A 27200-nucleotide genomic window follows, 5' to 3' on the forward strand; every position below is an offset into this window, starting at 1 on the left:
AACTTAATTTTCTGAAACCACTACTTATAGAAAAATTCAAAATGGTGAAAAACATCGTTCCCCTTTTTTAATTTTTTTTCAAAATTTGATGCCGTCAATGCCCCATATATAAAAATCTGTTGAACCGTTTTCGAAAAATCTCTGTAGAACTGATCTGGAGATAATAATCAAAATACACACGACACATTCATCCTCCAGAAATCTTTATAACGTTTTTGTGTTTTTTGATCTAAGGGAAACACCGACGTATGCAAAAATCCGATATCCATCATTCGGCCAATCGTTATATTTTCCGTTTGCAGCTTACTTAAACAGCAGCAATAATGTTAGAAAAAATAATATAAAAAGACGAAACATTCCAAACATTATGAAAAAAAGTTTTTATAAAAAAAATGTTTTAATAATAATAGTAAAAAATACAAATAACTCTTGCTGATTTTTTATGCAAACTCAATCATAAACGTAATTTTTGTTTAAAAAATCTGATGTGGACATCACATAGCTACCTTATACGCTTATAAATTATATATACACATTTTTAAAAAAATGAAAAGTACATAACATTTTATTTCATTAATAACTTCTGATGTTTTTACATATTTTTTTATTGTTATTATTGAATTATTATTAATCGTAATTTTTTTTTACAATGATAGGTAAATAATTATTAATAAATCAATATATTTAATTTTATTTTCATAGGAGGAGGAAAAAGTTCTGCCAGCCGCCGTCAGGCCCGCACTAATGGCAGTGCGGGACTCTCACCCGCTAAAAAACCTCCCCCTCTATCATGCAGGGGCCGGATCTAAACCGTATGGTATGTACACAGCCCTTTCATGATGACCCTTGATCACACGTCATCGAACACCATGTCTCTATTAATCCGCATCTCCTCAGCCTGTAGTCGGCTGTTCTCATTGGCCTTCTCTCCTGTCATTGTTGCGATCGTAGTCGATACACATTACATTCTCATTTGTCGCTATTGCTGACCATCACCTCGATTATATTGTTGGCCCCCTCCACACCTTGTTCCACATGATCACATGCTGTGCTGTATCCAGCCCGCCGCAATCATGTCAGCGACTTCTGTCTGCCCATCTTGTACAGATATTCCCGGAAATATCCATATTCTGATAGAAAATGGGTGAATCGTAGCTTGTGTTACCTAGAAAGGATGTTAGTCTACTGGGTAGATGCTTTCACTCCACCCAGTTCCTGACATCGCTTATTTCAGTAGGTCCACCTTCCTTTGTCCGAATCTCGCCATCTGTCACGCCAAGCCATCTAGAGACCGTCAGTTGCTTCCTTTCTGTCCCGTCCGGCCACTATTGAAGCTCTCATTTGCGCTTGTAAGTCTATCGGTTGCACCCCAGGTTCAACCGATGCCGCCTCGGCGCTGATCGTACGATACCTGGCGATGATACGTATATTTACCCAACGTTGTTGCATAACCAAACGCTTCACAATATATTTAATTAAAAGAAAAAAAAAGGAGATGAAGTCTGATTCGAACCGATGTGCCTTCGCCTTATACGATCCAAATATTTCATTAATTATAATTTTATTTGGCTATAACTCTGGAACCAATGAAAATAAGTACTAATTATGATATATCGTTAAGAAGCTCTAAATGAGGGCTTATTACTGCAGTTAAGAAAAAGTAAAAAATCCACATTTTTGGGGATTTTGGGCTTTTTTGGACACTTTTGGTTCAGTCGATTGCAATCAAAATCAAAAGGGGAGGTGCACAACTAGATGTTACAACAGTCTTAAATCCAAAATTTCAACATCCTACGGCTAATCGCTTTTGAATTGTGCAAGATACATACGTACAGACGTCACGCCAAAATTAGTCAAAATTAATATTTCCGTTGAAATCTAAAAACTGAAACTTTTCGCGATCACAATAATTTTTTTTTACTTCGTACAAGGAAGTAAAAATTAAATCCAATGAAAACTCCTACTCGGATTTCCCATCATGACCTCTTACATAAATTGGTTATGATATAAAATACCTCAAGAAAGCAGATATAGCGTGAATCATTAATCAATGAAACACATATCCTATTCCACGAACAAAATTTTAAAGGACGGGTTAACCGTTATGTTCTTATGATTAGAAACTTTCACATAATGGTTTTTAATGTGTAAAAAGGAATTTTTAATATGTATATAAAGGAGTTTTTAATATGTATATGTATTTAAAGGGTACTGGATATTGGTCCCTATCAATGTTCGTTAGTATAACGAAGTTTATGCATAATTGTGGTTAACTCCCAACTATGTTATTCATGTTCATTACAAAATGTTTTAAAACTTGTATTTTTTATACAGTAATTTTGTGACCAGTTTTTATATAATGTTTGGTTTCATCCAGTTTCTTTGGATTTAATCGAGAATTTCTTTTTGTTAATTTTTTTTTTCATTTTGAAATTTTGTATTTTGTAACTATAAAAATCCAAATTTTCATTTACATTAGTCTCAATCTCTCTTTTAGTTTGCCCTACGAATCATACTTATTATCTTAACAAATCAATTTGTTTCAACGGGCTGAAATTTATTTTTAGTGTTTTTTGTACAGTTTTTTGTACAGGAATCAATTTCTCAGACGTAGCAATGGTAAACTTAAAAATATGATTTAAAAAAAAAACATGTATTCAATTTCCTCTTTTATGGAAGCCAATAGGCAATTTTTGTCAAAGATTTTTTCCTGCTTCTCTAGAAAAATATTATAATTTCTACTTTCTAGCGCTATAGCAGTGCTTTACCTCTAAAAAGGAAAGTATTGTACTCGGTCCAATTTGGGCAAATGCGGTTTTCACCGAATCTCGACATTCTGACACCTGAGGAACCCAAAAAAATGGATGGAAATTTTCCGAATATTAATATTCGTATCTACGCGCGCGCGCACGTGTGTATACGGTGTTGGCCTCTAAATCATCTTATATCTCCAGACCTAGTTTCCGATTTTGACCAAACTTAGTGAGATTACTTATTTATTTGGAGCATTGATACCATTAAATTTTCAACTTAAAAGGTCAAAGGAGTGTGGCTGTAGAGCAAGGTCACCCTCAGTATCTCGAGTTCGATTAATTAAGGTCATATTTTTCTTAAGCACATTTGTTAACGATTAAAAAATTTCAAAAAAAATTTGCAAAATCGTACCCCCATACGATTGGTGGTACCAATCGTTTAGAGCCAAAAAATGCTCTAAACTACTGATATATTGTGACGTCACAGTTGAGCAGTAGGATTAAATAAATGAATAATATATAATTATAAAAAACTAACTCAGCCTGGCTGGGTCTTCAACTCGATCGGCCGGTTCACTCGGTACCCGGTGCGTTAAGTCTCGTTACACCGGTCTGCCGATCCTACAAGCGAAATTTGTTCTACGTAAGTTGTGAAATTAGATTAGTTTAGTTAGTGCCACTAATACCGCTATACCCGCTCGAATTAAGTACGGTATGCGTGCCCACTTTAGTTAGAATCATTGTATTAAATAAACGTAAAAAATATTATATTTTATTAAGATGATAAATATTTTAAATTAAGTTGTGTGTGTAAGCCGTGCATCAGAAACAACCCACAGTGACGGAAAATTTTTACAATTGTGTTATCAGCTTTTATTACCATAAATAAGAGATTAAAAAATAAGATTACGTTAAAAAAACCGTTTATAAAAAAATAATGTACTTAAAATTTGAACCTAGAAGGCCGTTATAGCTGTTAAACAAATATTATCAGTAGACAATAAAGAAAGCCTTTGTTTATTCCATAGTACAAGCTAGAAATACTTGTTTTACAATGATTTTTAAGTATGTTTAGTTTAATTATTATTAATTTTTTTTTTATTAGCATATTCGTTTCATATATATGTTCTTCCCATAAGGGCTTGTGATTTTTTAACAATCAAAATAATCATTCAGGTTTTAGATTTAAGTAAAAGTTTTTGTAACCGAGTTTTGCCCTTAATCTTATTTTCCTGTTTACTGCCATAACTACTTAACATAACTCTAATTATATATAATTATACATAAATATATGAGGTGTACATTAGGAATTAGAGAAGAATTTGAGTTGGAGATTTCAATGGTTTACATGTTTTAACCTAAATTTACTCTTTTTTTGTGATCGGCAAACATAATAACAGCTGCTTACATGTTTTACTTTTATTCAAAAAACTCAGTTAAAAATAATTGCTTTAGAACGTTTCGAAAATTTTTTTCCAATTAATATTCTTTTTTAATTTTTTTTCTTCATTTATTAACTTGTATACGTTACAGTAAAGTTGATTAATCCGGTCATTATGGATAATTAACGGTTCATTTGATTAATCACCTCCAATATACGAGAATTTAATAAATATATAGGAATTTATTAAATATACCGATAATTTTACATATTCTCCACATTAACATATTTTAAATATTAAAATACCTCGACTAATATTACTGAATTTATTATTTAAATAATCAAAACATTATTATTAATTAGTCGAGGTGAGCGAGCAAAGCGAGCGTAGGTTATGTTTGGTTAGATTATGTTGATTCCATGTACTGACGAATCGTACCTATATCAACATAACCTACGCTCGCTTCGCTCGCTAACCTCGTCTAATTAAGGTTAAATATACACACTTTTTAACGACTGAATAAATCTTTGTTTCCCTTGTAAAAAAAAAAAATTACTATAGTCTATATAATTAGAAAACATAGGATAACCTGTGCGCAGTCATGAGCTACTTTATATAATATTTCTGAAAAGGGAATTTAAAAATTAAAACAATTTTTTTTAAATTAAAGTTCTTACAAATATTTAATTGTTAAAGACTGAGATCAATTAAAATTTAAACTTACTATCTTAGAAAAACGACGAAAGAATAAAAAAAATTTGAATATAATAACAGTATAACAAATGAACACCCGTACCCGTGCATTAGAATTCTAGATCCAGTAATACCAAGAAGATACAAGAATATGAAGAAGATGTAAATTATATTTATATTGTAGTACAATTTTATGCTTCTTATCTAATGAATATTAGTTACGTGAAAAGGAATATTTTTGCAAAAACTATACCCTCTAGGTGGGGCCGGTGTCGAGATACACACATACGAACATGCCTTTTATATATATAGAATAAAAAAGTTTGTTTGTATATTTGTTTGTTTGTTTCGTAAATATCTCGACACCGGCCCCACTTAGCGAGTGAATTAATATTCATATTCTGAGTATGAACCAAATCGGTCCATAAATATAATTTTTCTAAATATCTCAACCCCAACGCCATCTAGCGGATTCATTTTTTGCAGAGATAATTTTTTCCATGTAAGTAACATGTATTCTGAATATGAGGCAAATCGGACCATAAATACAATTTTTCGAAATATCTCGACGCCATGCGCCACCTAACGGGTCCAAACTAATTCAGAAACCTTCCCTGGCGTAAGTCCAACCGTTTCCCAAAGTTTCATCGCTATCGGATGAACAGTTTAGGAAGGCATAAGAGACATACAGATAGACAAACATTCATTTATATATATATAGATTATGCTTTTGACGTAGAACCGTCTCATTGTTAACACGTTAAATTCCAGGAATAGGTCAGTTGTATGATAAAATCTTGGCCTATTTAAGGTTAAATTATATATGTTGAGAGATTAATCAAATTAACCGGTAATTATGCATAATCACTGGATTAATCAAATTTACCAAAACATACATACATAGTTTATTGATGATTGTTTAACAACCAAAATGACCATCTAGTGTTAGATTTTAAGTAAATTTTCTGTAAACGGTTCCCGGTGGTTTCTTGTTACAGATTGCCCAGTATAATGTATTTTTTGGGTGTAAGTATGTTTGTTCCACCGAAGCAGCTCAACGGCTGAACCGATTTATATGTATGACTCCGCGTTTGAATCCTTACGTTATCGAGAGTGTCATAGGCTATATAAATATAAATATATATGTTTAAATAAATTTAAAACATCTGAAAAAGAATTATACTAAATATAAATTATCACTAGCACGCTCTTAAATTATCGTATATTAAAGAGTAATGTTTTTTTTATGATAGTCGTATTTTTTTAATATTTAATATTTATCCCTTGTTTTCAAATTTACATATGTTTCTTTACTATTCTCAAAATATTACTCTTACTGTATTTTTAATTTTTTGTTTATTTTTCCCGTAAACGAATGGTCTTTTACTTTCATCTATAAGAATTACCGTTAATTATTTAATATTTAAATTGAAAATTTATAATTACATATTATATATATATATATATATATATACAGGTGTCCTTTAAAGGTGAGGCCAAACTCTAGGAATTGATTCTACTTAACATACTGAAGGAAAAATGTCCAGTCAACATAGGGACCATAGGTCCGAAAACGCATATTTTTCTGTCTGCCCGTCACTTGATGTTTTTTAAGAAAAATATATTTCTCAAGAACGGGTGGAGATTTTTTAACAGGAAAAAAATAACAATACTCTTCGTTGACAAATTTAAAAATAGCGGTCTTTCAATTTTTCAATCTTAAATATCTAAGGAATTTTTAAGATTAATCAAATTATGTTGTATGATAAAAATTACTAAGCATTTTTCCGACTACAAAGCAACAGAATTATTGCAAAACGTAGACTTAAAAGGATATGGCGGCCATCATTTTTTTTTTATTACCGTTACTCACCTGATAACTAAATCAAATTTATTAGCAATTTTAATCAGAAACCACAATAATACAAAAAACAATATGGCTGCCATGTTGGTTTAAGTATATTTTTTGCAATAACTCTGTTGTTTGTCGTCGGAGTTTTACGTCTAAGGTATTGTTTTGTTCACAAAGAAATTCTTCATATTTTTTTTTATAATACAACACAGTTTCATACATATAATAATTCCTAAGATAATTAAGATTGAAAGGTTTAAATGACCGTCATTTTGAAATTTGTCAACGAAGAGTATCGTTATTTTTTCCTGTTAAAAAAAGTTAATTTAAAATAAAGTACAAAATTTTAATGCGTTATCTCCAACCGTTCTTGAGAAATAATCTTTTTTTTTAAAACATAAAATGGCGGACAGACAGAAAAGTATGCGTTTTCGGATCTATGGACCTATGTTCACTGGACATTTCTTCTTCAGTATGTTAAGTAGAATCACTTCCTAGAACTTGGCCTCACCTTTAAAGGACACTGTATGTATGTATGTATGTATATTTATATATACAGAGTGTCCCATATAAAACGCAACCCATCAATCACTCATCCATGAAATTTCAAAATTCAAGCTTACTCCCCTACTCGTTACTGAAATGGACTCGTCCAACATATGAACATCGCGGCGCCGCAGTAGAACACTACCGATAGTAACAACAATGCAATCATAACGTTCAGTGTATTGCTAGAGACAAAATGTTGTTTTCGCTAGATGAACGTGTTTTCATTGTGGAGTCGTTTCATTGAAGGAGTACTTCAGTACGAAATCAGTGGTTGCAGTGCAAGATTTGTTTCGCCATAAGTACCCAGATAAACCAGCTCCTAACAAAACATAAGTATTTAGGTTAGTCGCAAAATTTAGTGAGACTGGAAGGAACACAAAATCTGCGTCAGTGTTGAATACAGATACAGTCACTGAAATCAAAGACCGATTACTCGCCTCACCAAATAAATCGATCAGACGTTTGTCTGCTGAAATTAATTTGTCTAAATCAACTGTTCATCGGGCGACCAAACGATTACAATTACGACCTTATCGCATTCAAACGGTTCATCGACTTCTTGAGCCCGACAAAGGAAAATGGCTACAATATTGTCAACGGTTCCGTCGATTTCTGCGTGAGGGAATTAACGTTATGGATTCGTTATTTTTCACAGATGAAGCGTGGTTTCATTTGGATGGCTACGTAAACAGCGAAAACAGTAGAATTTGGAGTGCTGAAAATCCCCACGTTCATCACGAAAAAAAATTACACCCGCAGAAGTCGGGCGTGTGGTGCGCGATATCGGGGAAGAAAATAATCGGTCCTTTTTTTTTTCGAGTACATCATTAATGCAGAACGCTATCAGCATATTTTATTTCAGTTCATCGCACTCTTGGAAGAGGAAGACAGACACTGCTGGCTACAACATGACGGTGCGACATCGCACTACGCAGGTTCAACTTCTGATTTCGTCGAGAAATTCTTTGGTAATCGTGTTAACGGTCGAGGCTTGTGACCACCAAGATCTCCACATTTGAATGCGGCGGATTTCTTTCTATGAGGTTACCTCAAAGAAAAAGCCTACAGCAACAAACCACGAACACTTGAACAATTGAAAGTCAATATTGAACAAGCTGTGTTAAATATCCAGCCACAACTTTGAAAAAAGTTGCAAGAAACGCTGTACAAAGAATTGAAGCTTGTATTCAAGAAGATGGCGGCCACTTCCAACATTTACTCTAAATGTAAGGTAATGGATGGTAATAATAAAAATTACATTTACATTTACGCATGTCTTTTTATTATTTCAATACCTACCAATATAAGGTTGGGTTGCGTTTTAAATGGGACACTCTGTTTATAAATGTATAGATAGATAAGAGAGCGTGTTTCAGGACGTATTCGCCGAACTTCAGAAACTAATTCAGGACAACAAAATGAGCAAAAACTTACATATTAACATAAGTTCTATTTTACTTTGGTTTCCTTCTGGAGTTTCCATTTTGTGATTTTCAACAAAAAAATTATGTCTCTGGAACGAGTAAACCTACTTTAATTAAATTTGGAAATCCGTTGACAAACAATCGAGTTATTACAGACTATTAACCCGGCAGAACGCTTTCGCACCGTAATGCAAGCTGATAATTGTTTGCATGTTTTTATTTCCTCCACTAAATGTAATAAAAATTATTAACAATAAATAATAATAGTAAATTAATAAAAATTATCATTTGCATTACGGTGCACAAGAGTACTCCCGGATTAGTTTCTTTTTTTTTTTTTTTTAACCTCCGGAACCAACGTTAGGTATTGCTTCAGAGGATGAAATGAATGATTTGCAGCGTGTGTGAAAATGCCATGCCTGATCGAGATTCGAACCCGGGACCTCCGGATGAAAGACCGAGACGCTACCACTCACGCCACGGAGGCTGGCCGAATTAATTATATGCCAATAACTCGAGTGTTTTTCAACGGATTTTTACAAATGAGGTGCCATTTTTTTTCAAAATAAAATGTCAATAAATTTTGTAATAAGTAAAAATTTGATCGAACAAATAATTACAAAGATATTGAAGATTAAAAAAATAAAATAGCCGCCATTTTGAAATTTTTGAAGTGAGGTTTTCAAAATTTTTTATTCTATAGAATAAGACACTAGTCTTAGATCTACCAAATTTAATTAAACTGGATTCACCCGTTCCTCAAAAATAATCTTTTTCTTGAAAATAACTATACGGCGTCCAGAAGGAAAGAAAGCAAAATAGGATTAACGTCGATATGAATTCTTTGCTCATTTTGGTCCTGAATCAGTTCCTTAAGTTCGATTAATACGTCCTGGAACACTCTGCATATAAATATATATATATATATATATATATATACATTAATTTAACTTAATATATATTACAGATATTGTTCTATCAACAATACTAACAAAGAGAGAATTAATAAAATAAAAGTATACGAAGTTATACATAATACGTCTCTAAAATCTGTTACGTATTATGTAATATAATATTTACATTTTTTAATAAAATACTAAGCGAATGTAATACATAGTAAGCTTTATACATAACATTAAACGTCTATAACTTAAAATAACAGATTTTATATCCAGCTGACATATGTCTTTATCGTAAATACAGTATTAAAATATGCAGTTAATTAATGAAAACTGTTTAAATTTCTTTGTTATAACTTCAAAAAAAATTCTCGTTGATTAGAAAATTGTTACTAAATAAATATAAACTCAATCGATGGGGTTAGAAACTGTCAGAAAGCTAAAGATATTAGGTTAATGTAATTTTCGGGTTTTTAGTTTTGAGAGATTGTTAAAGTGATAGTATTTTCTTCAAATCAAAATGAGGTAATCCACCTCAAGCTCTTGATTGAAACTAGTTCATTTTAGAAAAGGGGACAAAAGTTTATAGGTAAAAAATTAGTAATTCAGTTGTTAAACGATACCCGGCGAACCCAGAAAAGTTATAATTCTGGTTACCAAGGGCGGTTTCGTCCTCGGCAGACTGCTTCTTAAGAACCAATTCGGTGAGTTGGTCTAGTGGTGAACTCGTCATCGCAAGTCAGCTGATTTCGAAGTCAAGAGTTCTAAGGCTCAAATCCTCGTAAAAACGATTACACGGATTTGAATGCTAGATCGCGAATACCGGTATTCTTTGGTGGTTGAATATCAATTAACCACACATCTCAGGAATGGTGGACCTGAGACTGTACAGGACTACACTTCATTTACATTCATTCGTACATATCATTCTCATTCAACTTGTTAGATAACACCTTACGGTGGTTTCGGAGGCTAAAACATAAAACAGAAACTACTTCTTAGGAAGAAAATCATTAATTAGCACTTAGCTTATATAACTTCATAAATTCGCTTTGGCATATACTTACAATTAATTTTATTATGTGGTTTTGCTTATAAAATCCCCCTTGAGTAATTGCAACTAAAATTAAATGGCATTAATGATCCTATTCATAAGCTATCGAATAAAATTTTATAAAATTCATTTTAATCCAATTAAAAAATATTAATTAAAACGTTAGCCAACGAAAAAATTCAGCTTTATCATCACACAAACTGATTAACTCTGAATGAAATTTCCTAATTGTGTAACCAAAATGACATAATAATGTCATGGAATGATCTAATTATAACAATAATTCAACCTTGAATTCAGAAACGAACAAAAAGAATTTTTTTTTTGCCTGTAGGCCTTTGTAAAAGGCCAAACACTGTCAGAAGACATCTTAGATATCTAATTGGCATTAAATAATGTGAAAAAATTTACCTACGCTTTAAGTAAAATTTTGAGGTACGGACCCATGAAATTTATGTAACTATGAAATTCATTTAACTATGTAGTTGGAAAAATAATTTTTTTTATTGTTTTTTGTTAGTAATTGGGAAAACTTTTGTCTTTCAACCCACTCAGTATTATGATTATTATAATGAATAAAAACTTTTCATACAAAGTTTTATATACCACTTCTTGATGTTTTAAGGTCCTCTTAGACTCAAAATATTCCAAAGAACTGAAAAACAAACAGCACTTGATGTATGTTTATAAGTGTTGATGGGCGTGAATCAAGAAGTTCATTAGAACTTCGCCGGTAAGATTCCGCAGAACTGGACGGTACGGCGAAGTTAACGCAAACTATCTAAAAACGACCTAAGCTAAAAGTGAAATGAAAATCGGAAAAAAATTAAAAAATAAGCATGAAAACATTATATTTCACTTCAATTAGATTTATAATAAAGAATACTTTTAAAAAAATACTTCGAATATTGTTAGACAATGTTTTTTCAGCCATTTGATGAACCATGGAACGCAAATACGTCACCTTTTTTTTTTAAGGTGACTTTACGAATCGCGCCGCTAGGTAGCAGTACTTCATAGTACTAGATAGCGTACAAAAAGTTGATAATGTAGTTGAAATAATAAAATTTAAAAGAAAATGTATTACAGCTTGTTTTAATAGTAAATACTCTTATGTAAACGAAAGTACTGAAGATGAAATAATTGTTTAATTCCCATCACTTCATTAAAAAAAATAAAATAAAAGTATTAGTTTACAAGAGATTATAGCTGCTAATGAAACACAAAAAAACACGAACAGTAGGAAAGTGCTGCAAATGTGGCAACCGATTTGTTACATAAAACAGAAATAAATTCGGTCGGTAAAATATTTATTCTAAAATTAAAACTATTTGAATAATCGATGAAGAAATAAAAAAAAGTTCATTTAATAATAACATTAAAAAAATGTCCACGGATACAATCCGAGGGTTACACTTACAAAGTAATAAGTGCAATATTACATCACGGATCCTCCATTTGTGAAAGTCATACTAGTTTTATTAAAAAAGGAAAAAAACTGGTATGAAGTGAATGATATGACTATCAACAAAAAAAAATTGGCCGTGAAATTCAAAAAATGTATATTTGTTTGTTCTAGAAAGGCAATAAATTTTAATAATGAATCCATAAAATAACAATCAGTAATTCATAAAATAATAAAATAAAATAATGTAACAAAACGCAGTGACATACAAAAAAATTACAATTAAATTGTAAACCGTACGGTAAGAGCCTCGCAGATATCACTTCTCCTCTGATTTGGAAGTCGAAAGTTCCAGCGTTCAAGTCCTAGTAAAGTCAGTTATTTTTACACGGATTTAAATACTAAATCGTGGATACCAGTGTTCTTTGGTGTTTGGATTTCAATTAACCACACATCTCAGGAATAGTAAAACTGAGACTGTACACGACTACACTTCATTTACACTCATACATATCATCCTCATTCATCTTCTAAAGTCTTATCTGAACGCTAATTACCGGAGACTAAACAGCAAAAAGAAAGAAAGATATCATTTCTCCGCTCAAAAAACAAAAATGTCTGTAATACAAATAAACCTGTTTTTAACAAAACGATACTGATATCAGAAAAGATAAGAAAATACATTTCTATTACTAAAATCTGTTATCAATTAGAATTTTGTTTAAAAAAAATATTTGTTAAATATATGTATTAGACAATAGATATACAATAATAGATAAACAATGTTTAAGCCTTCCATTTAATAGGAAAAAAACAGAAAAATTGTTACAAAACTCTTTCCGGCCCGATTTCATTTATTAAACAATGAATAATCATAAGAACTGTATAATTTCTGTAAATATAATATGTGTTACATATAAATAAAATCGGGCCAGTAATAGTTTTGTAACAAATTTTTCTATTTTTTGCTTATTAAATGGAACGATTAAACATTTTTTATTACCTATTATTGTATATCTATTGTCTATTACGTATTATTTAACAAGTTTTTTTTTGTAAACAAAATTCTAAATTAATCACAAATTTTGATAAAAGAAATTTAATGTCTTATATTTTTTGATATTACTCTAATTTTTTTAAAAACAGTTTTATTTATATTACAGATTTTTGTTTTTTTGAGCAGAAGAAATGATATCTGCGAGTCTTACCGTACGATTTGCAATGTCATTGTAATATTTTTAATATTTGAGGAACGAGTAAGCAACATAAAATCAAGTATGATAAATCGTGTATTTAAGGGGGGTTACTGACGTAAAAATTTGATGAAAATCAGTAACGGTGTAAGGTAATTCGTCTTTGACCCCTAGAAGAAATAAATACGTCCTGGAAAATATTTTAAACATCATTAATAACTTTTTTATAATATTGATAATTACATAATGATGACTATAATATGTGTTATTTTGTTTATGGTTGTATCTTTATTACGTTTATATTTACATATTAAATCATCAAAATAGTAAACAGGTTATTAAATGTTATAGGGAAAATTAATCGAAACATGATTTGAAAGAATAATTAATGAAAAATGCGCAGTTTAATAAATACGAATAACAATTATAATGATAAAAAAAAACCCAAAAATATTACATTACATTTTTTTAATTCAATTTTTGTCTTAAATAGGACAGTTAATTATTAATTAATGCTATCCAAAGAATAAAGGTTATATTTACTAAAAGCTTCAAAACTACATGAATTCATGTAAACAGATTTTTAAACAGAGATAAAATCACAAAAATAATAAAGGTTTTCGAACAATAAGACAGAGATAAAGTGATATTATTGTTTAATGTTGAACTAATTTTTTTCCATACAAATCACGAATCGTAAATCGAATTAAAAATAATTAAATATTTACTTAAATTTAAAATATTGTAATAATTATCAAAAAAAAGAAAAGCTTTAATAAAAAAAAAAATTGTATACATATCTTTTTTAACCTTACTTTCTAAAAAGTTCACATAATAGTAACACGTTTCGGAACATATGTTATCACAAATATCGTAATACCACTAAGATTATATCAAGGCATAATAACGCAGTTCTAACATATCTAAAGATGAAACTACCTTCCGAAACGTAAACTAAAAATTATCTCTCATCAAAAGTCATAGGGTGGGTAAAAAAAGGTACATACATTTTTAAAAAATTTATTTCTAAATGAGGTTTAAGTTAAAAATCACGTAAATAAAAAAAAATTTAAATTGCCTTTGAAGAATCACAAAGTCCACTAAATAGAAATTTTATACATACAAGTTTGTAGCTAATTATTTTCTACGCTATTTTTTAATATTTTTTTTTTTTTTTTAGTTAGAATTTATATGAACAGAAATAACTATAAAATATACGTAAGACGAACGAACCTCTTTTCTTATTTGTTTTCCCGATAATTAAATTTAAACGTTCCATAACTTTGTTAATATACACAATGTAAAAACAACTTTATGGAAGAATGTTTCATTCTTTTGTTCAATTCTCAGGTTTAACTAAGGAAAATTGAGGAAAAATGGATTACTCAATGCAGCAGAGAATATTCATTCTCCGAATACATTAGATATGCCCAGACCCAGAATGCCTTCACAGAAAAGTACGTTGTGGATGCACAAGTCCTCAATCAAGCGGCTGTACAAGTTCCCAGAAACAACTAATGTGGCAGATGCAGCCAAAAGTGGTCGATCGAAGGCGCTAACACTAGAAATGTTGATCGACGTGCAAGCTGTTAGTCCCAAGAATATTCTGCCCATAGTCCAAGAATATTCTGTTAGTCCCAAGAAGTCCTATCCGGCCGGTCTGGTCTTTCCGTCGTAAGAGCTCGTACAGCACCGCACAAGTATTTAAAAATTCATCCGTACAAAATTCGTCTTGTTTACGAGTTGTTACCTCAACTCTTGTTTCGGTCTGAACAAGGCACAGTTCCACCTTGAAAGATACGTAAATACGTATCTAACTAGCGAACTCTGCCTCTCTGGGCACCACTGAGTTCATTTAACTTTTAAATGCGAGAATAATAATAATAAATAAAAATTAAGGCTTATTCAATTTATAAAAATTATCACTTTATTGTAATTTCTCAGAGCAACAGTTTGGTCAATAACATAACATAGATTACCATCAGTGTTACTAAATCTCGTGAAGATTGATTCAATAGCGGTCGCATAAAACGAAAAAATGTAAAAAAAATTTACTTTATTACCCCTCCCTCATAAATATTAAAATTCAAAAAGATATTTATCTTAAGATATTTATCTGAAGATTATCTGCAAGCCCATCGAAATCGAGCGAATATATCTCGTTTAATCGAAAATGTGGAAAATTTGTAATTTTCTTGCATTTCTTCACTCCTTTCAAGATCGATTTTCAAAAAAATCTAAAAATTGGTTTTAGATATTCACATGAAGATTATACACACCAATAAGTAAGTTAACTTTATTTTTTACCGAGAAATTAAAAAAAATAATAATAAAATTTAATTATTTTACCACATATTTTTTCTCGGAATTTCTAAAAATCTAGAAATTGGTTTATAGATATTTACATTAAGATTACATACACCAAAAATCAAATATCTTCATTTGTTAAGAGAAAAAAATAAAAAATAAAAAAATAGTAATAATTTTGCTGCTCCATTTTAATCCTTTAAACTCAGAATTACATATAATTCTTTGTCTGCGTCCGCTTATACCGTAAGAAAAACAAGTATATAAATTTTCATCAATTTATCTTCAGTAATTTCTTACTGGGCGTTGACTATTAGTCAATCAGTACATGTTATTTTATATAAATATAGAATATGTAAATAGCCTCTAAATTTAGATAAAATTAAAATTCTTATTTAGTTTGCTTAAAATATAATACTTGCGCATAAAAAGCAAGGAAAGAAAGACCGATTTTTAACGAAATTTACAGGTTGATTTATTGTAAACAGTTCATCCGATTGTTAATAACTACTGACAATCAAGATATGTTTAAATTAAAAAGGTAATGAAAGATTGAAGCTCTATTCTTATAAAAATTAGAGCCCCCTCAAAAAAGAAAAAAATTAATGATTGTAAAATCCACAAAAAAGATCGAAATTTTTTTTTTCATATTTTGGCCGAGGGATACGTTTTTTTTTTAATTTCATTCCTGTATACTGAAGCATAAAAATACCGCAGGACGTATTTCTAACAAAATCATTACTGGGTCACTTTTCGTAGAAAAAGGTTTTTGTTATAATAATCAGGAGGAAGAATTCGTCTTTTGGTATTAGGGACAACTCTGATAAACGAAGAAACGAAACTATGATGAATTAGTAAAATAATTCTAATATTCAAAATGTTCTATCAAAAAAAAAAAAATAATTTTGTCGTTTTCAAACAAAACTAAAAATAATACTTCACACAATAAAAAATTTGATAATAAATTTTCGGTTGTTAATTTCATTATTAGATAATTTACCTTAGTTTTTTAATATTATAAAATAATAAATCCGATTTTAAAAACCATAGATAAACATAAAAAATAACACTATTAAATTTTTCAAATTTCAACTTTTTGAAGTAAAAATTAACAATAAACAAATTATAAACCCTTTATTTGATAAAACCCTTCAAAAAATTTAAATTAAGAGAAGAAATCGAATATAGCTTTTTTTTACTTACTGGTATTTTTAAGTTCCTCTCTACATTACTATTTATTTAATTCTGTTTTATTTTTATTTAAAATACGGGTAGAGAGCTAAATAAAAACCTTAACAAACCTTGAAAAAATCTTATTAAAAAACCAACTAAAATTAAGAAACCATCCAAACCTAACTTTTAATAAGAGAATTCACTGAATTAATATCGAGTGTACTAAGGGTATCTATATTTTACCTTAAGTTTTTATTTTTTTAAGGTTTGATCTGAAAATGATTTGAATATACGGGTTGAATAAAATAAAAGAAAAAAGTAAAGATCAATTAAAAATCCCGTCTTTCTTATCTCAAGTCATTTAAAGAAAGCAACACATATTAATTCTATATAATTTTAGGTAAGTAGCAGCTGAATATACTGTATACTTTAAAAAAAATTATATACGTATATATATATATATATATATATATATATATACCCCGCACCCAAAAAAGGTCAAATTAACCGATTTTTTTTTTAGCGACGGTAATAAATAATATTTTAAGTATAGATATTTAGATATCACATAATGACTGAAACCAATATTTGAACAATTCTTTTTGAAATATAAATATTTTATAAACAGATTGTTTATAAAATAATGTTTAATTTTATAACAAATTAAATCTGTTTATACATTGTTTAAACAGATTTAAACAAATTAAATCTGTTTAAACATTGTTTAAACAGATTTAATTTTTTCAAACTACTACACACGAAAATATTTAATTATATACAAAACAATTAACTGTTTTCATTCATATTAACGAACTTTGCTCAATTATTAAAAGATGTTATAAAAATAACTAACTAACTATTAAAAACTATTTAAACTAACTATTTAAAACTATTTTAATAACGTGAATAAATTTTAATTTTTTCAAAATTATTTTTTTATTTTTAAGTAGACTTTTTTCATTTAAATATTTTTAATGTCTTTTCCAGGATTAATCAATTATAAATTCCACTTTCTTTATGTGATAATAAAAAACCAAAAGTGTAAGAATATTCAAACGAAACCATTTTTTTGTCTCTAACTTCGGTTCCTGTGAATCGATTCGCTTGAAAATTAATAGGTCTCTATTCTCAATAGATTTACATCTCTCTACCAGTTATCGTCAAAATCGGTTAGGATCTGCGTCGGGTAAAGCGGACGAAAAAATTTTATAAACATTGCAGAATCGTGTTCAGGAGACTCCAAAACGTAAAGAAAAGTTAGACTCCCTCCAAACAACAACCCTTCATAAAATCTGACGCCGCAGTAGCGATTTCTACAAATTCTTTAGAAATCCGTTAAAAAAAAACAAACAAATATTTATTGCATTATTGTTTAAGTATTTAAGTTTCTCGGTTAGGATATCAAAAATTAATAAAAAAAAAAAAAATTTCTAGGGCATGATTAAATATTTAATTTAATATGTAATTTATTTAAATATTACATATGAAAGTATAAATAAAAGTATTTTGTATGCTTTACCAGTGGCTTTCTATAAAACAGTTAATTACCATCAAACCAAAATTATCTATCAAAATTCTTAAGAAAATAAAAGAAAATGTAAAAAAATTGTGTCCAATAGAACAAAAAAAAAAACAGAAAGTGTACCCAAAAATTACGTTTTTTTTTGTTCTTACTACAGTTCCTGCGAACCGATTCGCTTGAAAATCAATATGACTCTATTCTCAATAATTTTACATGACCCGTCTCGTCAAAATATGTTAAGATTTGCGTCCAGCATAGCGGACGAAAAATTTTATACATACTTATGTGTATGTAAATATGACCGAGCGCAATAGCAATTTCGAATGAATTTGGAAATCGCTACTGCGCCCGGTCGTGCGAGTTTATACTTTTATTTAAAAAAAATATATAACTCAAAATAATGTTAAAATGTAACTGTATATTATTAATATTTAAAGGAAAAAATTGAATATAGCATAATTTATTTTCGGTACTTACGTATTAACGCCACCGCAGCTACAGCTTTATTTAAAAACAAAGTAGTCAATCCGATTTCGGTGGAATATGGCCCGAAACAGATTCTAAACAGAATATAAATGGTTATTTATATTTATTTATTTTATAAATATAATTTAACCAAACATAACCTACGCTCGCTTCGCTCGCTAACCTTGACTAATTAACACCGAATTTTTTGAGTATTTATTTAATAAATTCAGTAATTATTGCAATTTGATTATTTAAATAATAAATAATTGTAATTACTGAATTTATTAAATAAATACTCAAAAAATGACGGTGTTAATTAGTCAAGGTTAGCGAGCGAAGCGAGCGTTGGTTAAGTTTGGTTAAATTATATTTATAAATCAAATATTTATTTAGTTACGTTAATCTCTATATCGGCCCATTTTCCACCGAAATCCGATACTTTGTTTTTAAATAAAGCTGTAGCTGCGGTGGCGTTACTACGTAAGTACTTTATTTTCCTTTTGCAATTCATAAATTTAATAGCTAGGATAAGTAGAATATCCTGAATTTGTTTTTCCAATTTTTATCGGTATTTACTTAATGATTGTAATAAATAAATAAAATTCATAAAATGCCTAAGACTAAATAATTTAAAATACGAACGTAAAGTATCTAATTGTTAAAAAAAACATTATTTATGGTATTTCCCGATAATATAAAGAAAAATATAAATTTATTAAATAATAAAATAATTCGAAATTTAATATTTAATTTATTAATGATTAATAGTAAATAAATATAAACGCAATAAAAATTTAAATTAAAAAAGAAAGAAAGAAAGAAAATCATACTTAAACGGAAAGAAAAAGGAAGATATATATATATATATATATATATAAGCATTGATTGTTTGCCCGTTCTGTGACAGAATAGAAAAATTTCTGTCTCATTCGGAAGGTTCTAAATTCGAATCTCGTTCACAGTGTCGGGTTTTACAAGTTATATCTTATATATATAGCTTTCTAAAGTAAATTAAAAAATTAAAACCGAACTAAATGAAAGCTTATTTGAATAAATCAAATAACACATAAAAATTATTTTTTTTTAATAAAAAAATATAACGTTTAAATTATTAAAAAAATAATCACTTATTCAAACATCTAAATAAATTATTAATTTTATTCGATAAAAACAAAAATAGCCGAAATATTTATATATATAAAAAATACATATATGAATAAAAAAAAAACTGTCTGCTAATTATATTATATCAGTAAAAAATAATTCTTGACGACATATTATCAATCTGCTTTTCTCTTTGATATAATTTTCGTTAACTTACGACCACAATTACTGTTAGAAATGCATACTTTACTGGTGTGTGTGTGTGTGTGTTATATTTATGTTTGTAAAATAAATATTTCATAATATCTTAACCGATTAAAAAAAAAAGAATACCATTAATAAATTAAATATATTTCTGTATTAAGTGATTTAAATGTAACTAGTATATAAATTAAATACAATATACATTAATAATAAATAAAATAACATGTATTTAAAAAAAAATCATGTTATTCTTGTTCAAGTCCTTTAAAAATTAAAAACCAACCGCATATCAGCGCGCGTTTTAAGCCATGCCGGGGTTATTTAAACTTGGACTGGTAGCGCTGCCACACACTATTACACACAACACAACACCATTATTTATCTTAGCGCAAAAACAAGTAGTAATAACGAGTGACTAAATGTAACTGACATAACAATCGACTGAGAAGTAAATACCGACACGACTGGTAGAGTGAGTTGAGTTGCCTGCGTTATGACGCGAGACTCTACAAGTGATCGGTGAACAAAGTGGAGGGGATGTATTAAACTGATACAATATACTTGTATAACGTACTGGTATCAACTCCTCCGTAAAACAAAATATTTTTTTATTATTATTAATTCATCGAAATGCAATTAGCTTAAAATCGTTCATTTAAAATTATAAACATATCAAGACGTCTCATTAAAATTTATGATCGCTTAACAAACGGTTCCGTGTTCGAAAATTTACTCACGTATACATTTCAAATATAGTAATAGAAGCTAAATAAACCGGTGGTTTTTTCGAGGTATGGCTTCCTATTTTATATTCCTTTAAGAAAACCCTCGATAAAAATCTTGAAATAAGGTAATAAAGAGTATTATTTTTAAGATTCTATACTCTTTTATTTTTTATCAATAACAACCTTTTTTACATAAAAATACAACTTAACCAAATAAAATTTTACAAAAAAAAATGTTCGATAACAGCAAACGGGCAGTAATATATTAAAAAAAATGTTCCTCGTAAAAGTTTTTTTTTTTTACGAACCAATTCTATTTGTTTAAATTTTACCCTTTAAAACTTCTCTTTACAATGCGTCAATATTGAACAATTTATTACAAAAAAGGAGGTTTTAGGATGAAATCCTTTTTTTCCAATTCAAATAATAAATTAGTATTAAAATATTATTTTCTTACATTTTCTATCATAAAATCTATTTTAATTAAAAAACAAAATAATTCTATAAAAATTGCAGAAATTTTTCCGACGTCAATTTAATACTTATATTTGAAAATTTTTCAAGAAACATCCCCATAAATGATGAACAGAGAAATTGGTTCTTTTGGAACAAGATTGGAACTATTAAAAACTTTTTTTAAAATGTTTTGATGTGCTTTATTTCGTTTACAAGGCTTTAATTTTTATTTTAGTTTATTTCTTTTCTTTTTGGAAAGTTCTTCTTTTTTTGTCAATAGAAGGTAGGGCAATTATTACATTTATAAAGTTACGTCATTATTATGACGTAACTTAATTGACGACTTAATGAATATTAAGCCAAGTTCGTATAGAATATGCTTGATTCGGCCATTCATGCATAATATCTGAATAAAATTACAATTAAAACATTTTTCCGATCTCCTTGACGAAGGGGTACTATACCGTCGTTTTTCATGTATAAGGTTCTGTGTTCGAATCCCGGTCTGGCTTAAAATTTTTCACGTAATAAATAATTTATATTTTATTTGCATAAATAAGCTTATGTGGTAAATTAATCATCCTAAAAATCATAAAAATAACGAATTCTTACCAATTTTCAAAAAATAAAAAAAATTGTTATTATATATAGATACGGATAGCCATGAAAATTATGTGCATAGTAACTAAAAAAAAAGTGAACATTTAATTTCTATTAAATTACTGATATATCCTGAACAGATATCCTGGATTTAATAAATGGGGTCAATATTCTTTTAAATAAGAGATAAATATTAAAAATTAAAAAACGCAACTGAAAAAAAAAAATCTGATGTACACCACATGACTTCATTGTACGCCTATTAAATTACATATATACATTTTTAAAAGTAAATAAAAATTTATTTTGCATAAATTTTGATTTTTAAAAAAATATTTTTCTTTTTTTATTGTTATTATTGAATTAATATTTTTGCCATTTTTTTTTTTACAAACACAGATTAATAATTAAATCAATATATATTAAATAAATAAAAAATTTAAAAAAAGGAAATGAAGTTGAATTCGAACCGATGTGCCTTCCCCTTGTAAAATATAAATATTTCATTAATTAAAGTTTTATTTGGCTATAACTCTGGTACCAATGAAAATAAATACCACTTATGAATATCGTTGAAAAGCTCTCAATGAGGGCTTATTACTGCAGTTAAGAAAAAGTCCGAAATCCACATTTTGTTGGATTCTGGGCTTTTTTGGACTTTTTGGTCAAGTCGATTGCAATCAAAAAAGGAGGTGCACAACTAGATGTTACAACAGTCCTAAATCCAAAATTTCAACATCCTACAGCTAATCTTTTTGGGTTATGCGATATACGTACGTACGTACAGACATCACGCCGAAACTAGTCGTAATGGATTCAGGGAAGGTCAAAATGGATATTTCCGTTGACATCTGAAAACCGAAATTTTTCGCGATCACAATACTTCTTTTACTTCGTTCAAGGAAGTAAAAATATTGCTGACAAAGATTGCTCTTTAATATAGGATAATTGCTAATGTAGTATAATTAATTTAGAGCGCGCGGGTGAATTTTGTATTTAGTATAACTTTTTTTTTTTAATTTATTTAAACATATATATATTTATGTAGCCGATGACATTACCTTTCTTTAATGTAGAATAAGTGGGCCTTTAATGCAGTCGGGAGGAGCCTATTCAGAGCCCCCCGACTGCATTTAAAAATTTTCATCAAAGAAAAAAATTTTCTTATCGATGTAAGAGCAGGTGAAAACTTAATCATTAGTCAACTTTTAATGTCTGCTATTTTTACAACATGAAAAATTTATTTAAACAGATTAAAACTGTCCGAAAGTTAATTAGTCACCCATTATTTTATTTAATTAAATACTACATAACGTTGTTTTGTCCTTCATTTGTGTAGCTTGTTTTCATCTTTTTAGTTCGATTTATTGTCGCTTTTTTAGTTCTATTTTTTTTTTATATTAGTCCTTTTTTATTTTTTTTTGGCGGTCGTCTTTAATAATTGTTTTTTATCAACGAGAAAAATTCACGATTCGAAAACTTATGAACATAACGTATTTATAATACCGAGCCAAATGAAGAATCTGTAATCATTCCAATTTATTAATTTAATTCGCATATACCAAGAAAGAACATACTTAAATGTTCAAACATACTAGTGTCATGATTTTTTAAAAATATACATAGATCCATATTTATATAGAGCCAATGACACTGCTGATAACGTAAGGATTTCAACGCGGGGTCATAAATCGACATCATTAATGTTATTTAGGTAATGTTACAGTCTATCTATTTATTCACTCAGTATAAATCTTAACAAAACAAAAATTAAACAAATAATCTTTGTAGATTTAATCAACTACATTTAAATACCTGGGAAGTAATATGTTATCGAATGGTAGAATCTTAATACATGTTAAAAGTAGAATAATGCAAGCTACAGAAGCATTATACAGAAATAGAAGTTTTTCTGAAGTCAATGAGTATTGATCTCATAACAAGGAAAAGCATCTGGTAAAAAGTTTAATCTGGAGAATCTGTAAATATGCCTCCAAGAAATGGATCCAAAGAAAAACAGAAAAGAATAAACTTGATTCTTTCGAGAAATGGTGATGGAGAAGAATTTTGATGAAGGTTTCTTGGACAGGTAAAATGGAAAGTGAGGAGGTACTAACAAAAATGGGTGAAAAAAGAACAAACTGTCAATAATGAAATAAGTGAGATTGCATGTCAATAAATGAAAAAAAGGAAAATTATGATGATCAATTTCTTCATCATTCCAGCTGGTTTACTACATTGATAGAGGGTTTAAATGAGGAAAGTAAGCTTAGAGGAAGATCTAGACAAGGGTTCATGGAAGAGGTGAAGGAAGGAAATTTAAGAGACAGGCTTTATTCACAATACTGCAATGCCCACCAACCTTTGGGTTTTGGAAGAAACACAAACTCACTGGCATAATATACAGAATCCCATGAAGAGGTATACGCTTTAGATTTAGTATCACACGCCCGTTCCCACACTAATTCTATTCGAATTTTACAGACCTTTAAAAATGTTCTGTTGAAAATTTCAACCTCCTATGATTTATCGAAAAAAAATAGCGGCTCTCAAAAAAAAAAAAATAAATAAATAAAAAATTCAGATTAACCCCATTTGATTCATTACAAAATAAATTGTAAAAATGAGGAAAACAGATGATGTATTGTTAAACAGCTGTTCAAATTGAAAAAAAAAAACAAGTTTATAATTATTCATAACCATTAATAATTATCTAACTGTTTATAATTTATCTAGTTCTAATTATTATTATTTTTAATCATTTTTATCAGTTATTTTGTAACAAATAAAAAATCTGATTTGGACACCACATGACTTCCTTGTACGCCTATTAAATTACATATACACATTTTTTTTAAATGAAAAGTACATAAAATTTTATTTCATTAATAACTTCTGATACTTTTCATTTTTTTATTTTATTGTTATGAAATTATTATTTATCATAAAGCACTTTTACAGTCAGAGGTTAATAATTATTAATAAATCAATATATTTAAATTAAAAAAAAGGAGATGAAGTCTGATTCGAATCTACGTACGAACCTATTAGTGTTGCTTTACCTTTAATTAATGAAGTATTTGGATCGAAGATCCTTTAATTAATGAAGTATTTGGATCTGGCTATAACTCTGTACCAATGAGAATAAGTACCACTTATGATATATTGTTGAAAAGCTCTCAACGATGGCTGATTACTGTAGATAAGAAAAAGTCCAATATCCAAATTGTTTTGAATTTTGGACTTTTTTGAACACTTTTGGTTCAGTCGATTGCAATCAAAAGGGGATGTGCACAACTAAATGTTACAACAGTCCTAAATCCAAAATTTCCTACTGCTAATCGTTTTTGAGTTACATACGTACGTACAGATGGCACGCCGAAACTAGTCAAAATGAATTCAGGGTTGGTTAAAATGGATATTTCCATTATAAGGAAGTATTGTAATGGCGAAAAATCTCGGTTTTCAAATTTCAACGGAAATATCCATTTTGACTAGTTTCGGCGTGAAGACTATACGTACGTATCTCGCATAACCCAAAAACCATTAGCCGTAAAATGTTGAAATTTTGGATTTGGGACTGTTGTAGCATTTAGTTGTACACCTCTCCCTTTGATTGTAATCGACTGAACCAAAATTGTTCAAAAAAGCCCAAAATCCAAAAAAAATTGGATCTTGAAATTTTTCTTAACTGCAGTGATAAGCCCTCATTGAGAGTTTTCAACAATATATCATAACTGGTACTTATTTTCATTGCTTCCAGAGTTATAGCCAAATAAAATTTTAATTAATGAAATATTTGGGTCTTACAAGGAGAAGGCACATAGGTTCAAATCCGACTTTATCTCCTTTTTTAACTTAAATTTATTGATTTATTAATAATTATTAACCTCTGATTCCAAAAAAAGTTACGATAAATAATTCAATTATAGTAATAAAAAATATATGTAAAAAAATCAGAAATTATTAATGAAATAAAATTTTGTATACGTTCCATTTGAAAAAAAAATGGGTGTATATACTTTTATAGGCTACAAAGGAAGTCATGTAGTGTCCACATCAGATTTTTTTAAATATATATTTCTTATCAAACACAAAGTACTTTGTCATCTTTTCTTTTTGAAAAAAAAATATTTATGAAACATTTATAACACAAAACTTTAATCTTTTTTTTTGTATATTCAAATTTTATTGGAAAATAATTTTAATAAAAAGACGAAATTTAACTTTTAATAAATAAATCATATAACTTTAAACTGTTGATTAATTTCTAGATATTTATTAACTGATTAAAATTACTTTAATTAAAATAAATTATCTAACCTTTCGGCACTTAATGCTGGTGTGATACAATTTAAAATAATTTTTTAATGAAAATTTACAACAGTAATAATTAAAAATTTAAAAAGCTGTTCATAAATAATAATTTATCATTTTTTTAAGAATAAGAATACAATTAAAAGGAAATTTACAGGTTTACTCGTTTTAAATATTTATTATTATACTTCCTACAAATCCAACAATTTAAACAACAAAAAATTAATTTGACAAAATTAATGTTTGTTCGAATAAGAAAACAAAGAGAACGATAAATAAAAATAATAATCAAATTAAACAAATAAAAATTATTAAATACAGATTTTTAATTTAATTACCTAACTTAAACAATGACGAAGCGATCGAATCGTCTCACGTCAGTTAAACTCTGAGAATAACAGGGAATTTTTGGTGATAAGAAATTCATGCGTTTGTAAAATATATCTAAACATTAACGGCCGAGGATTATTTCTTGACAATATTTATGTACGGCAGTAGGACACTCATGTGATGTTATACAATAAGAAAAATTTCATTCTTAATAATAAATAAAAAATTTAATAAAATTAAGCAATTTTGGCCCTGTAACTATTTAAAAAACCAAAATATAAGGTTACCTAAACAAAATTATATTTATAGAATTACTAATTAATATACATCTTACATAACTAAAATGTTTTACTTATGACACTACAAAACGACTTCTTTTGATATTTCAACCGACCCATTCGATTGATAGATATTTTTAACAGATTTAAAAAATAAACGAGGTTTTCAATATGACCCATATGTTTTTTTTTTTTTTTTTTTTGTATGTTTAAGTCTTATTCATCACCAAACGACGTGATTCCAATGTCTATATTTTATTTTGAAACTAAAGACGTTTCTACAGTGGTACCACTGATATGTTTTTCTACTTATATAACAGTAAGACTTTTATATATCTTACATATTAACCAATTTCCGTAGCAGAGTTGTAGCGTCTTTCTACCTTTCATCCAGAGATTCTGGATTCGAGTCCTGGTCAGGTACGTGCCAGCCACAATAAATGAAATACAAAAAAGGTAAATTGCTGTTGGGCTTTCTTTACTTTAAGTCAATTATAGTTAAGTTATTGTTC

General features: G+C 28.6%; 1 protein-coding gene across 4 annotated transcripts in view; it reads right to left on the reverse strand.

Moving 5' to 3' along the window:
- Positions 1-27200, reverse strand: part of cyc (basic helix-loop-helix ARNT-like protein cyc) — a 312750-nt gene that overhangs the window by 124383 nt on the left and 161167 nt on the right. For 3 of the 4 annotated variants that reach the window (XM_075372437.1, XM_075372436.1, XM_075372439.1), the window contains exon 1: positions 20266-20429. The exons of the other annotated variant lie outside the window; for it this stretch is intronic. The gene's annotated coding sequence lies outside the window, so the exon portion shown is untranslated. Of the gene's footprint in view, positions 1-20265; positions 20430-27200 lie in introns of those variants that run through there. 4 annotated transcript variants of the gene reach the window in all.

This window comes from Lycorma delicatula, chromosome 8, assembly GCF_047948215.1.
Source record: "Lycorma delicatula isolate Av1 chromosome 8, ASM4794821v1, whole genome shotgun sequence".
NCBI lineage: Eukaryota > Metazoa > Arthropoda > Insecta > Hemiptera > Fulgoridae > Lycorma > Lycorma delicatula.